Below are 15,898 nucleotides of genomic sequence, written 5' to 3'. Positions count from 1 at the left end.
ATCGCTGTACTAGCTCCAGTGAGGTCTTCGCCTGCCATTCGATATTCTTCTATATATCGAATGAACCAATAACATAACTTCATTATGTATGCAGAATCTCTTTGAAATCACCTGGATAGTTATTGAGATAGAGGGAGAAGTTGTACAGCAAATGTCGAAGTTTGAAGCTTCAGAACTCAGTAACTATTTCGTATTGAGAAAAAAAGCCGTCAATATGGTATAGAACAGCATACTTACTCTTGATAGACCTCATTTATTGTAAAAAAATATTATAATTTACACGTTTGGTAAAGTCTCAAATAAATCAAGCAAAAAAACAAAAGACTCACTCGACTTTCTTTTATATGGCGAATGAACTACTACCATAACTGCATCTTGTATGCAAAATCTCATTGAAATTGTTTTAATAGTTATTGAGATAGAGGGGAAAGAACTTGTACAGCAATTAGAAATGTCGAACTTTGAAGCTTTAGAACTCAGTAACTATTTCATATTGAGAAAAACGCCGTCAATATGTTATAGAACAGAAAACTTACTATCGATTGATTTGATTTACTGGAAAAAAAAATTAAAGAATTTATACATTTGGTAAGGTCTCCAAAAACCAAGTTGTACAGCAAATATCGAAGTTTGAAGCTTCAGAACCCAGTAACTATTTCGTATTGAAAAATAAGCCGTCAATATGTTATAGAACATAAAACCTACTCTTGATAGACCTCATTTATTGTAAAATATTAGAATTTACACGTTTGGTAAAGTCTCAAATAAATCAAGTAAAAAAACATTTTTTTTTTTAGGCCTCACTCGACTTTCTTTTATATGGCGAATGAACTACTACCATAACTGCATCTTGTATACAAAATCTCATTGAAATCGTTCAAATAGTTATTGAGATAGAGGGGGAAGAAGTTGTACAGGAATGAGAAATGTCGAGGTTTGAAGCTTCAGAACTTAGTAACTATTTCATTTTGAGAAAAACGCCGTCAATATGTTATGCAACCGACAACTTACTATCGATTGACTTGATTTACTGGAAAAAAATATATTAGAATTTATACGTTTGGTAAGGTCTCAAAAAACTAAAGTTTTACAGCAAATGTCGAAGTTTGAAGCTTCAGAACTCAGTAACTATTTCGTATTGAGAAAAAATACGTCAATATGTTATAGAACCGACAATTTACTCTTGCTAGACCTCATTTATTGTAAAAAATATAAGAATTTACACGTTTGATAAAGTCTCAAAAAAATCAAGTAAAAAAAAAAAATTTTTTTAAGCCTCACTCGACTTTCTTTTATATGGCGGATAAATCAATAACATAACTGCATCTTGTATGCCGAATCTCATTGAAATCGTTCAAATAGTTATTGAGATAGAGGGGGAAGAAGTTGTAGAGGAATGAAAAATGTCTAGGTTTGAAGCTTCAGAACTCAGTAACTATTTCGTATTGAAAAACATGCCGCCAATATGTTATAGAACAGACAACTTACTATCGATTGACTTGATTTACAGGAAAAAAAAATATTAGAATTTATACGTTTGGTAAGGTCTCAAAAAACTCAAGTTTTACAGCAAATGTCGAAGTTTGAAGCTTCAGAACTCAGTCACTATTTCGTACTGAGAAAAAAGCCATCAACATGTTATAGAACCGACAACTTACTCTTGCCAGACCTCATTTATTGTAAAAAATATTAGAATTTACACGTTTGGTAAAGTCTCAAAAAAAAAACAAGTAAAAAAAAAAAAATTTTTCTAAGCCTCACTCGACTTTCTTTTATATGTCAGATGAATCACTAACATAACTGCATCTTGTATGCAGAATATCATTGAAATCGTTCAAGTAGTTATTAAGATAGAGAGGGAAGAACTTGTAGATCCATTAAAATGGCAAAGTTTGAAGCTTCAGAACTCAGTAAGTATTTCGTACTGAGAAAAAAGCCGTCAATATGTCATAGAACAGACAACTTACTATCGATTGACACGATTTCATGGAAGAAATATAGGAATTTATACGTTTGGTAAGGTCTCAAAAACTCAAGAAAATTTTTTTTTGTTTTTTGTTTTTACATTTTTCGACTTTTTCTATGTATTTTATGAACAAAAAACATAATTACATTATTCCTTTTATTTTAATAGAATTTTTTTTTAGGTCACATGAACCACCATAGACGCATTACATAGGTACTATTTACCCATTATATAGGCAAAATGTCATTTTACCAACATAATATATACGTCCCCTACCTCGAGTGACATCTTTTTCCACCAGCAGAAGCGTGGTTAGATTGTCACTCTGTGGCGTTCTGCGCTCTCCCTCCGCTCGTGAGTCACGATTCCCCTCCAGCAGGAGCCTCACGCCCTTCGTCCGTGGTCATTCTGTAGCCCCGCTCCGTCACGCTCGGTTCCCCAGCTAGAGTGAGGCATCCTCCCCGCGGAAGAATACCTCACTCCGTGGCGTCCCGGGCCCTTTTATCGTTTTATTCTGCGTGTTTTTTGGCTTTTAACACGTTTTCACCCTCACGAGACCACCGTCAGGAGTTGGGGAAAAACGGGAGTGAAACGCCTTTGGTAGCGTAAAAATCATTCACTGGGCCGAGATACGTCGAAAAATTAATTCACTCGTGTCCCCAGAAGACTGTCCTGAAGTCCCCTACCCCACCGTGAGACAGGCCTAATTTGGGGGTAATTCCTTAAGTAGATGTTTTGCGTTCACTTAGGTACCCTAAAACCTCTTTTTCATTCACCGATCACGACCGGGTAGACATAGGACAGTGAATTTACTTAAGCCCATGTTATAACGTGACACAGGCCCGTTCTGCGTCTACCTAAGAGTGAATTTTCACCGGAAAGTCCGTGGTGGGAAGGTCCCGAAATTCCCGTGGACAGTCCCCATTTCCCCTACTTTATGCAAAAGGGGGTAATCCCGAGATAGAGTGAAAATTTCACTATAAGTAAACTATTTTTCGATTTCGCTCATTTATTCTCGCCAAGTAGATAGGACAGTGAATTTACCTATCCCATGTTAAAAAACATGCTCCAGGACCGTTCGACACCTACCTATCAGTAAAATTTCACCGGACCGTCCATCGCAAGACAGGTTAGTTTTACCATAATGTTGACAGTCATGTGTTTGATACAGCAGTCCTGTTAAAAATGAAAGGATTTCATTAACTGATTAGTTTAGGTTATGGCGTTGCAACATCGCTCAATATGACAGGAATGACAGGTCCAGACACATGATCAGTTGGCAAGTCGACTGCCAGTCTGTGGGATTATGCCGAAAGACTAAAGTAGAATCCATGCTGGATGACCAACCATACAACGTACAGATAGCATCAGAATGATCACCACCGAGTTATCCAGAGATATGTTCCCCACCAGTTTGCAGGTGAAGTTAGAATATGGATCCATGTAGAGGAAACACTCTTCACACAACTTTACATGGCAATATGAACATTTAATAAATGAATAAGTAAATATTGCAAATTCCACATTTACTTTGATAGTGCAGAGAAAGGAATGACTCATGCTGTCCCAATGAATATTTCAGTGAAAAATATTGACTATTAGCCAATTTATTGGACAAAGTAGGTCACTCTTCACCTCTGATGCGATGTTGCTGATATCTGCTCAGAAAATCTTAATAAAATGTCGTGTTTCTTAATTATTTGATAACAGTGATTGTGGTAACGCATATTAATAAAATAAAGTTTCCCACAATTTTGGCTGGAAGGAAAACAGACTTAACAAAGGTTCCAATTTTTTGATAAATAGATTATAAGACTACAGATGATGCATTATATACACTCATAATGATGATCAATGATTGTGCTTCCTCTGGCCAGGTTATCAGCTCTATTTACCGCTTCATAAACAAGTTTGCGCAAAGATAACAGAGGGGTGTGGAACACAAGGTATATTTTCGCACAGACGGACACCTTTGCACACAGCCAGACAATCCAAAATACATGATGCTACACTCCCCTCGCCACCACTCCCACATGAATACAATGCAAGCTAATAAAGTAAAAATAGTAGCCTCAACAGAGAGAGAGAGAGAGAGAGAGAGAGAGAGAGAGAGAGAGAGAGAGAGAGAGAGAAATCACTTTGCTTAGCAAAAATGCCTGCACAATACAATATTGAATATACAGGACTACATTGTATTCCTGTTTATTTGGAAGAATTGTTCTATATAAGTAAAAACATATCACATCTGTTTAAATTATTACCATTAATGATGTCTAACACTTTGTATTCCTGTTAACTTGTAAAAATTATTCTGTAAAAGTAATAATGGGTCACACATGTTTAAATTATTATCATTAACGATATCTGGCACTAAGTCCCAAGGATAATTATTCAGAACTGAAAAAAAAAAAAAAAAAAAAAATATGGGAGAAGTGTAATGACATGAAAAGTCAGACAGACCAATGTTAGATGTGAGACAAAGGATGGGTGAGATAGGAAATGTATATAACACAAGCTAGGGAGAATGTTGAAGATTTACTAAGATCAATCAATGATCTAACGTTTCTAGGTTTGTTACTATATCAATAATGACTAGAGTCAGTGTGTACTAGCCTCTCTGGTAGTACAATATATTATTTAATATTAATACCACATCAAATAACTTAAAACTACATGTGCAGTACAACTACAAACTCTAAGATAACACTTCCTATGGTGTAAAAAAAAAAAAAGAATTAGAAAGAAATTACTGCTGACAAGGGCATCCAGATATGTCACCACCTTGACATAATAGTGACATCATGGCTGAGTTGATGTTTCAATAAATTATCATTATCTCTTATCCTTGAATACATCTGCCTTAGATGCCAAGAGCAGCTAAGCCAAGCCACATGTATGGACTGATACAATACTCAAAAATTTTGAGGCGAATGGCTAATATTCCTCCTGGATACTAGTTGACTTATGCCTCCAAATACAGCCTCACACTGCTTGCTCTCTTCCTATGTCTTACTATCACATGTATAGGGCCACCATTGCCCCAAGCCGTCAAACAAAGGGACGCACTTGTCAGAATGATAATGTGGTCAGGGAAAGGGGGTGTAGTGGAAGGAAGATTGGGGGTGGCCGGGCAGATACAAGGGCATAACCCCCACATCCCCACACCCTTACTCGCTCTCTTTCAAGCGCAGTTATAACCCCTTCAATACCATGACGCCTACTTAGGCGTCTTGAGGCACCGATCCCTCAATTAAAGGGTGGAGAACACTTTCCCTCCTCTGCCTGGTCCATCTGCAGTTTCCATTGCTAGTTTTCTTTCTTTAGCGTGGTTGCCAACACAGCTTCCATCAGGCAATGAGTATGATGAGTGCAGGTAACAGGTCCCTGACTTGTCCGGTGTGCCAGTGAATGTTTGCAGATCTTCATGGACGTAGGGTCCACAAGGAAGGGGAGACTGTTAGGAGGGTGCAGTTCCCCCATTCCCTAGTTCATTCCTTGCCCTCTTATTCTCTCCCTCCCCCCTCCTTACATATTTCTCTCTCTCTCTCTCTCTCTCTCTCTCTCTCTCTCTCTCTCTCTCTCTCTCTCTCTCTCTCTCTCTCTCTCTATATATATATATATATATATATGTGTGTGTGTGTGTGTGTGTGTATGTGTGTGTGTGTGTGTATGTGTGTGTGTGTGTGTATTATATATATATATATATATATATATATATATATATATATATATATATATATATATATATATATATATATATATGTGTGTGTGTGTGTGTGTATTACATATATTTATATATATATATATATATATATATATATATATATATATATATATATATATATATATATATATATATATATATATATATATATATATATATATATATATATATATATATATATATATATATATATATATATATACATAGAGAGAGAGAGAGAGAGAGAGAGAGAGAGAGAGAGAGAGAGAGAGAGAGAGAGAGAGAGAGAGAGAGAGAGAGAGAGAGAGAGAGAGAGAGAGAGAGAGAGGTTTTATTAAAAATCTCTCTCTTTCTCTCACTCAGGCTAAGTTTTGTGTTGTCTTTGGCAACTTCAGAAACCTGGAAGCCTTGGACAGCAGTGTGGCAGGTTTAGAGCACCTCAATGAACAACTTATCAGTGAGTAACTTTCACTATCATGTAAGAAATCAGCAACTAGTAACAGCCTGTATCTCTTCTAGCAGCATGGAACAGACAACAGTCTTCAAGCAATGAAACATTGCAAAACCAAGTTAGCTCACATGATGAATATTAATGTGTCATTTGATGTTACATACATTATTCTATAGATCAGCTGTTCTCTTGAGCTGGAGCCCACAATTTCTGCCATAAATCAATTGTATCTGCAAAGGGTGTGAATGCCACAACCCTTTGTGCAATTGCATTGATGACTGCCTCTGTAGCTGCACACCATTCTGGTTTCAAGTAAGAGAGTTTTCTTCTAGAAAGTAATACCTACCACATTTATTTTATGCACTCGACACACACACACACACACACACACGTGCACCAGCCAGCTGTTCGGATGCGGGTGCTAGAGTTCCTGAAGATACAAGCTACTGGATCTGCTGGACAATACAATAAGGCCTAGTGAGTGTTCTGTCTCCAAATTTAATATGTAAAGGAGTAAAGAAATGGAAGGAAAGGAAGATCTAGGTAGTGCCACTGGTCATGATGTGTTTGTAAACAAACCGAGTGAAGTGAGACAGAAGGCACATTTTACTGAAACCCATGTGGGCTTGAGACAACTGATGGAGGCAAGTGGAGAAAGGGATTTTTCAGGATTCAGAGAAGAGAAAGGAAATATGAAGAGGATAATCAGTGTAGAGAAAGAAATAAGGTGCATCAGGGAACTGATCTCTGGCATTCTGGAAAAGCAGGACAAACTTATTATGGAAAACAAAGAATTGAGAAAGAAGTATAGTGAATGTGAGAGTGCTCTAAAGATAAACAATGAGAAGAAAGAGGCAATGGAAGAACTAAAGAAAGAAAATGAGATACTCAGGAATAAGTGTAAAGGATATGAAGTAACTCTGCAAAGGCTACAACAAAAGATGGAGGATAGTGCAGGAAAAGTGGAAGGGGCAGTATGTGAAACCAAACTGGAGGAACTAGGAAATGCCTGGAAGAAAGAACAAGATGAAAAAGTGAACTTCACAGAGGTGGTTAAAAAACAAATACAGGAAAAGGCCAAGGACACAGTAATCCAAGTAATTAAAGAAAAGGAGAGTTTGGTGAGAGGCACAGTGGATAAGAAATGTATGGTCTTTTTCAGACTGCAAGAGAAAAAAAACCCAGTAAAGTCTGTCAGGGAGAGAGAAGAGAAAGAGCTGATAAGGAATATTATTACAGTGGTCCAAGATGAGGAACAGGGACTGGAATGTAAAGTGGAAGAAGCATATAGAATTAGAAAATATAGTGAGGGAGGTAAAAGACCCTTAAAAGTGAGAATGAGATCCCAAGTTGCAATACGGGAGATCCTAGCAAGAACAGGAAAGCTAGCTGAAAATTCAGAATACAAGAATATTTGGGTAAAAAGAGTCAAGAACTTGGAAGAAAGGGGAAAAGAAAGGAATCTGAGAAATGAAGCCAAGGAAAAAAAATGAGAGAAGGACAGAGACCGAGAAGAGGAAAATTTATTGGAGGGTACTAGATATGAGACTATGGAAATGGTATATTTGGGAAAGGGAGCAAGAAATGAAAGAACCACAGCAGCAGACAGACAAATTGTATGTGGAGGGAGAAGTAATACATTAAGAGTAATGTACACAAACATAGACGGATTACTTTCAGGTGTACTGGAAGTGAAAGATTACTTAAAGGAAAATAGACCAGATGTGTTGTACCTAACCGAGACGAAGTTAAAAGAGGAAATCCACTTAAATTTTAAGGAAGAAGGATATAATTATTGGAGGAGAGATAGAAAGGGAAAAGGAGGAGGAGGAGTACTGATAATGGTTTGAGATGATATATATGTGGAAGAAGTGCAATATGGAAATGGCATGGTGGAGGTCATAGGTATAACAATCAGGACCAATGGGGGAGAAAGGAGGAGGATCATATTAACATATGTGCCACCAAAGACTAATACGTGGAGGTTGAAGGATCACAAGGAAATGCAAAAGAAAGTGTTGAAGTGCCTAGACAACATGATAAGGAAAGACAGTAAAATACTACTAGTGGGAGACTTCAACTGCAAAAATGTAAACTGGGAAGAGATGGAAGTTTATGGAAATACTGGACCATGGAGTGAAGACATGCTACAGTTAGCTATGGTGAATACAATGGACCAATGGGTGGAGGAATTTACAAGATAAAGAGGGGAGGAGAAACCATCTATGTTAGACCTAGTATTCACAAAAAAACCGTAGCCCAGTCCAACAATTAAATACTTAAGTATAATGGGAAAATGTGACCATGTGGTGTTAGAGGTGGTACTGCAAAATTGGGAGGTTCTACCATGTAAGGAAGATTATAAAAATGGAAGACTTAATCACGCAAAGACAAATTTTACAGTTAAGAAAATTCTTTGGGAGTATTGATTGGAAGGGACTTATGGAAGGCAAGACAGTGCAAGAGAAATACAAAACATTCCTGAAAAAGTACAATGAGGGAGTGCAGAATTATGTACCTGTATATACAGTAAGGAGGAGCAAACATATTTAGTATAATGCCAGATGTGCAGAAGCTAAAAAGAGAAAAGATATAGCTTGGAAGAAATTGAAGAAACAAAGAAATGAAAATAATAGAGAGCAGTATAAGGAGGCAAGGAATGAGTATGTTAGAATAAGAAGAGGAGAAACAATTTGAAAAGGATGTGGTAAAGAAATGTGAAGAAGAGCCCAAGCTTTTTTACAGATATATCAATGGAAAGATGACAAGCAGAGAGACCATTAACCCTTTCATTCCGGCGATCATATATGAATGATTGCATCAGTGCGTCCGTAGCAACGGCAATCGTTCCCGTAATCAAGAATTTTCGCGCCTCAATTTTGAGCTCCAAGCGCAGTTTCTTGAGTCAGATGGTGCGTGGAAGTGTCTGGCATCTGTTTCCACCTGTAGTGTTGCCACTAGCTCTGTATATTTAGCGGTAACTAACTTGGCAACCCCAGCGACCCGCCGTGTGGAAAGCACCCTGATAAGAGCCAAGGGACCTGATAAGAGCGAAGGACACGGACAGCCTGATAATAGGGAAGGATCTCAGATCATAACTCACCATGGAGCAAGACAGATCATTTTTATTTAGCAGTGCTTCTGAGCCTGAAGAGAGTGACAGTGATTATTTAGAGGGAGAAACTGAAGAAAGCAAAGACAACAGTAGTGAGGACTCAGAAAATGATTTAGAGGATCCACCTGTTTTATCAGAACAGAGAGAAGACAGAGATAGTGGTGATGGAGAACAGACTCCAAACATCGTATTGAGAACCCAGAGTGGCTCATGGAGACGCAGGCGTGCCTCTCATGTTCTGAGAGAGATGTTATTTGCTTGAAACTTGATATATACTCTCTCTCTCTCTCTCTCTCTCTCTCTCTCTCTCTCTCTCTCTCTCTCTCTCTCATTGGAAGTGTACAATTTCTCTTCCAAGATGAGAGAGAGAGAGAGAGAGAGAGAGAGAGAGAGAGAGAGAGAGAGAGAGAGAGTGTGTGTGTGTCTTCTCTGGGCTGTTTCTGGTTGACGGATCACACAGCAAGATCCTTGATAAGCCATAACTAACCTTTTCAGAGATCACATAGAGCTACAAAGTACATCATTGTATTCAGAATAACACAGAAAAAAAATATTAGTATTCAAACAGTCTTCTGACAATTTCTACGTTTATGATTTTTACCCGTCATGGCTTATGGGAAAATAGTTTAATCACTGGAATATAAGGGTTAACAAGATAGTAAAGGAAGGATATATCAAACAGCAGAAGAGATGAGTGAAATTATGAATGAGAGTTTCAGGTCTGTGTTCAATGTGGAAGCGGGTTTTACAGAACCAGGCGAAGAGGTGACGCAGGGGGATGTACAGGAAGTCTTCGTACAAAAACATGAAATTGGCAAATTGTTAGAGAAGTTGGATGTCAGAAAAGCAATGGGGCCTGATGGAGTGTCAGGCTGGGCACTAAAAGAATGTAGAGAACAAGTGGTGGAGCAAATTTGGATGTGATTAACAGCTCACTGGTAGAGGGAAGAGTATCAAGAGAGTGGAAGAGAGCAAATATAGTGCCAATACACAAAGGAGGAGAGAGGACTGAACCACTAAATTATAGACTCGTGTTGCTAACTAGTGTTGTGGGCAAGATCTGTGAAATAGTGATCAAGGAAAAGTGGGTGAAATATCTGGAAGATAACAAAGTTATAACAAATAGTCAATTTGGTTTCAGAAGAGGAAGGTCATGTGTGACAAATTTACTAAATTTCTATACAAGAGTAATAGATGAATTACAAAACAGAGATGGTTGGGTAGATGCAGTGTACTTGGACATCAAAAGAGCTTTTGATAAACTTCCACATAAAAGACTACTGTGGAAGATGAAGCATATAGGAGGACTGTGAGAGACAATGCTAAAATGGATGAGAAACTACTTAAAGGATAGAGAAATAAGAACTGTGATCAGGGGTACCTGTTCAAGTTGGAGTAAGGTAACAAGTGGAGTACCACAGCAGTCAGTGTTAGTACCCATTATATTTCAAATATACATCGATGATCTGCAAGAGGGTTTGACCAGTTACATCAATCTGTTTGGTGATGATGCAAAATTGTTAAGAGTAATAAAGAGCTATGCTGATTGTATAGAGTTGCAAAGAGATACTGACAAGATTTATGGTTGGAGCAAGAAGTGGATATTGGAATTCAATGCTAAGAAATGCCATGTGATGGAATTGGGAAAGAGTAGAAGAAGACCTGCATGGGACTATAAAATGGGGGAGGAAATAATTATAAGGAGCAAGGAGGAAAAAGATCTAGGAGTGGTTTTTCAAGATACCCTGACCCCAGAACGGCATATAAATGAGATATGCGGCTCAACATACAGGATGTTAATAAATATTAGGGTGGCATTTCATTACATGGATAAAACTATGATGAAAAAATTATACCCACTATGCTATGTTCCAGACTGGGATATGCAGCAGTGGTGTAATCTCTGCATATGAAGACTTTAAGACATAAAGAAGTTGGAAAGAATCCATAGGGCTGCTATAAGGATGGTACCGGAGCTGGAAGACCTAACATGAAGAGAGGTTGAAGAAAATTGGACTGCCAACTTTGCAAGTTTGAAGAGAAAGAGGAAATCTAATAACAATGTATAAAATAGTTAACTGAATTGAGAAGATTGACAAGCAGGATCTGGTGTTGCTGGAAGAAGGTGAAGATGGACGGATGAGAGGACACTCAAAGAAGATCAGGAAGAGTCGGTGTTTGAGGGACATCAAGAAGAACAGTTTTCCACATAGAAATGTGGATATCTGGAATGGTCTAAACAAGGAGGTTGTCACAGCACCAAACGTGCATAAATTTAAGGAAATGCTGGATAAATATAGATATGGAGACAGGACACAATGAGCCCTGCTCGAACCCTGTAAACACACACAAACACACACACACACACACACACACACACACACACACACACACACACACACACACACACACACACACACACACACACCATAATAAAAATGACAATATGTAGAGATGTAGAAAAGCTCTGTTGCATGGTCATTTTACATTTTGATTAATTTTTCCCAATTATTAGCACCATGAACATAATGATACCCCAGTGAACTCTATTGTGATATCCTGTTGAACCCCAGTGATACTCAAATGCTAACTCACTAATATCAAAAAGATACTTATCCATGACCATAAAACCGAATGCCAATGACTGTCTTCCTATATTAGTATTTATTAGGGACAAATATTTGTTTTACCTCAGTGAACCTAGTTATTTTTACTCTCACAATACCCATGCTTCTGAGGCTGCTAGCATAGTGAGATCTTATACAGTGATGTTTTTATCAAACAATGTGGTCAGATGTCACTGGGTTTATTTGAACCTTATTATAATTCACTGGATTATTGATTAGTTTCATGGATATATTATTTGGGTCATTGGTGTTCATTTGGTATCACTGAAGACCATTGGGGCATCAAGAGGATCCCATAGTGATACAAATACACACTATATAATTGTAGTGGGATACAAGTGCATGTCTTTGATTTCCACGTTTCAAATGGATGGAAAGAGAACATGTAAGCAGAAGAGAAATTGGATTGCTGCCAAAAGATTAATAAGATCAATTGATGGGTTTACAAAGAGTGCAGCGTACACAATACGATAGTGACAGTGATAATTCAGTTGATGCATCATGTCCAAATTTGATTCTAAGTTCAGGAAGTGGACAGGACACATTTGTGGAAGATATAGCACCACAAAGTGCAGAAAGAGGTGTGAGTGTAGATGAAATTTGGGATTTGATTGATGAAAATCCTGCCATTTCCTCAGATTCATTTTCATCAGATGAAAAAAAAAAAAAAAAAAAAAATTTGCAAGTACCCTCCAGAAAAAATTTGCAAGTACCCTCCAGAAACAATGCAAAACATACACAATATAGAAGTATCTCTCAATACTGATGGCCTTCCTCTATTTAGCAGCTCCAACACCTGCATGTAGCCTGTGCTGTGTGCAATTATGATACAACCAGTAACAGTCTTTCCTGTTGCTATAACATATGGAAAGTTAAAACCATGCAACTTGGATTCCTTGAATGATACAATAAGAGAGTTGTGTCACATTTTATAGAATGGTTTTCAGTATGAAGAGTCCACAGTACATATAACACTAAAATGTATTGTTTGTGATGCCCTTGCAAGAGCAATGGTTAAAGCCACTAAACAGTACTCATGTTGTGACAAGTGTACACATAAAGGAGTTTGGTATGGAAGACTTACCTATCAAGATCTTGACAACCTCGTCTTGCACACTAACCAGACATTTAGAGACCAAGTTCAAGAGCACCACTGTGGTGTTTCACCCTTTATTGCTCTTCCTGTGGATCTGATCAAAATATTTTCAATAGATTACATGCATCAGGCCTCCCTTAGTGTGATGAGGCACTTACTCTTGATATGGATAAAATGAAAAAAGAGAAACGAAGCTTAGTGCAAGGCATGTTGAAGAAATCAACACCAAATTTCTAGAAATTCAACAGTTTTTTACAAAGAATTTGCTTGAAAGCCAAGAAGCCTTCAGGAAATTGAAAGATAGAAGGCAACTGAGTTCAGACAGTTTTGTTGTATACTGGCAAGTTTGTTCTTTAACCTGTATGAGGTCAAGCACGTACATGTACATGAAATCCGTGGTTACTATCTGTGGTCAATCACGTACAAGTACGTTTGTCTCTTTCTTGCTTCCTACACATTTGAAATTCCCTCTGGCTACACAAATTATGTTTGTTGAGGTGTCTAGAATATATCAGCACAGTTTCCCACCATTCTGACAACTGGGTAGGCCACCACCCTCATTCCCTCCCTCCCGATTGGCCACCGCATCTCATTGCCCCGCCTGGGCCCCTCACTTGTCTCTGACTCTGAGTCACGATGGTAGGCAAGCATATCTGCTCTCTAACTTCCGCTGAAATTGCTGAAAAATTACCTTTTGAGGAAGTGATATCAGCACTGATGACAGTTACACTGATCATGATTATGTATTCAATCAGGAAGTGGAGGAGGAAGATGAACAACTTAAGGCACAATACTTTGGTGTGTTCCTGCCACCACACACTCCTCCATCACATACATCTTTCCCTTCTAACACATCTGACTGGTTTTATGCACCCAGCACAAGGAAAAAGAGAAGGGAGTCTAGGCCATCTTCATGTGTAAGACAACAGTCATCTGTTGTCCCAAGTGAAGATGGTGATGATGATGAGTGTGATTACCTTGACTCCAGTGCATTCACAGCAGCCAGGCAGTGACAAGAAACGCAGCACACCTCGCGTCTTATTGTCTACCCACCACTTAACACCACTTTGCCGGGGTAGAGGGAGGGTACCTGCTGCATCTGAGCTAATAAGACCTGCTAGCAGATGGGACTGGATAGATGGGTCAAATTATGAGCCCCAAGTTTACAATTTTGATGAGTCAAGCTCAGGAATAACAGTGCAGGCACTTAGAGCAGATAGCCGGGAGTGTGTTACAATTATTTCTGGGATGAAGACATCTTGGAAACAATTGTAACTGAGTCAAACCGCTATGTGTATTTCATGAGAGGAGGTAAAGTGTTGAGTCCTGAGTCTAGTGAACATCAGTGGTATGATGTTACAGTACCTAAGATGAAGGTTTTTTTTTTTTTTTTTTTTTGGCCCTGGTGATGCTGATGGGAGTGGTCAAGAAAAATAACTACAGAGATTATTGGACTACGGACCCTGTAGTCCAGACATCATTTTGTAGAAATTACTCATTACACACATATTTATCTTGTAGGTGAAAAAATATCAGTAAAACAATGCAAAAACAAAGAAATGTTGCCATGCGCCAAAATCGTACGTCTGGCAGCATCAGTGACTGAGCCAAATTTAAAGCCCCAGCATGACATTTAAAAATGGCGATTTCTGACTTCAACTTTTTTTTTTTTTTCTGTAACCATTTTGAGTTATATGGGATCAAAAAAGAAAACACGATTTTTGGTGACCTGGATGAGTAAATGGGATGTAAATCAATGCTGACCTCTTATGGGTCAAGGCACATTCAGAAGTGACCTTTATGCTCATTTTATTACTCTTTCTGTTGCCATGTGCATTCTTGTATCACAAAGACTTGTTCAAATGCATACAGATTATGCTCACCACCTACTGGTGTATCTTGTTCAAAGAGGCTGTGAACTCTGGCTATCCAAATAGTTCCTAGTGTACAATATCCATAGCATGCTTCACCTTGCAGAAGATGCAGGTTGGTTTGGAAGCTTGGATGCCTGTGTAGCATTTCCATTTGAGAACTATCTGTATAAAATGAAGAAAATGGTATGATCAGGAAAAAAATCCTTTATCACAAGTTGTGAAAAGAATTCATGAAATGCAGAATGTCCTAGGAGCAGTGAAATGAACCATGCAAAGTTTAAGGCCACCATCTGAGCAAACCTGACAATGCATTTATATTGGAAGTGAAGTGTGTGAAGTGGTGGCCTTAACACACCAAAGGTATGATGATGAAAACCAAAAAGATACTGTGCAGAGTTTATAACAGAACAGAATCAGATTTTACTGAGCCATGTGATTCTAGGATTATTGGGCTGTATCAGGTAAACACAGCAAATAGTTCCATGAAGTTTCTGACAAAAGAAATCCTTTGAAAAAAATCAATGATGGTAGATGGCAGAAATGGAAGACACACCAAAGCCTTTGCAATACTGCATAAATTCTAAGTACTGTGAAGCGGAGAAACTTTCAGCTAAAAAAAAAGAAAAAAAAATTAATATATATATGTATATATATATATATATATATATATATATATATATATATATATATATATATATATATATATATATACACACACACACACACACAAGGTGTGTCACAAAAGTTCCAGGACTGTACCACAAAAGATTTATTTTGGATCCAAACTACAAACTACAAGTTTTCCCCTTCAAAGTAATCCCACTGTGATCTCAGCTCTCTGCAGCCATTATACTTTTTTTCCACATGCTTTTATATGCATAATTTTTGTTTCCGGTCGTCAAACAATGAGCACAGAGCAACGAACAAACTTGAAGTTTCTGTTCCGTTTGGGGAAAACTTCACCAGAAGCACTGGGATTGCTGCAGCAAGTATACAGAGATGAGATGATGTCACACTCATGTGTTTCTGAGTGGTGCAACAGGTTTAAAGAGGGACATGAAGATGT

General features: G+C 38.0%; 1 protein-coding gene across 1 annotated transcript in view; it reads right to left on the bottom strand.

Moving 5' to 3' along the window:
- Positions 1-15,898, bottom strand: part of LOC135108262 (uncharacterized) — a 61,114-nt gene that overhangs the window by 32,226 nt on the left and 12,990 nt on the right. The gene's annotated exons all lie outside the window — the stretch shown is intronic.

The sequence above is a fragment of the Scylla paramamosain genome, chromosome 17 (genome assembly GCF_035594125.1).
Source record: "Scylla paramamosain isolate STU-SP2022 chromosome 17, ASM3559412v1, whole genome shotgun sequence".
In the NCBI taxonomy this organism is placed as follows: Eukaryota; Metazoa; Arthropoda; class Malacostraca; order Decapoda; family Portunidae; genus Scylla; species Scylla paramamosain.
Note: the sequence above shows the minus strand (reverse complement) of the source record. Positions and strands in the feature narration are given on the sequence as shown.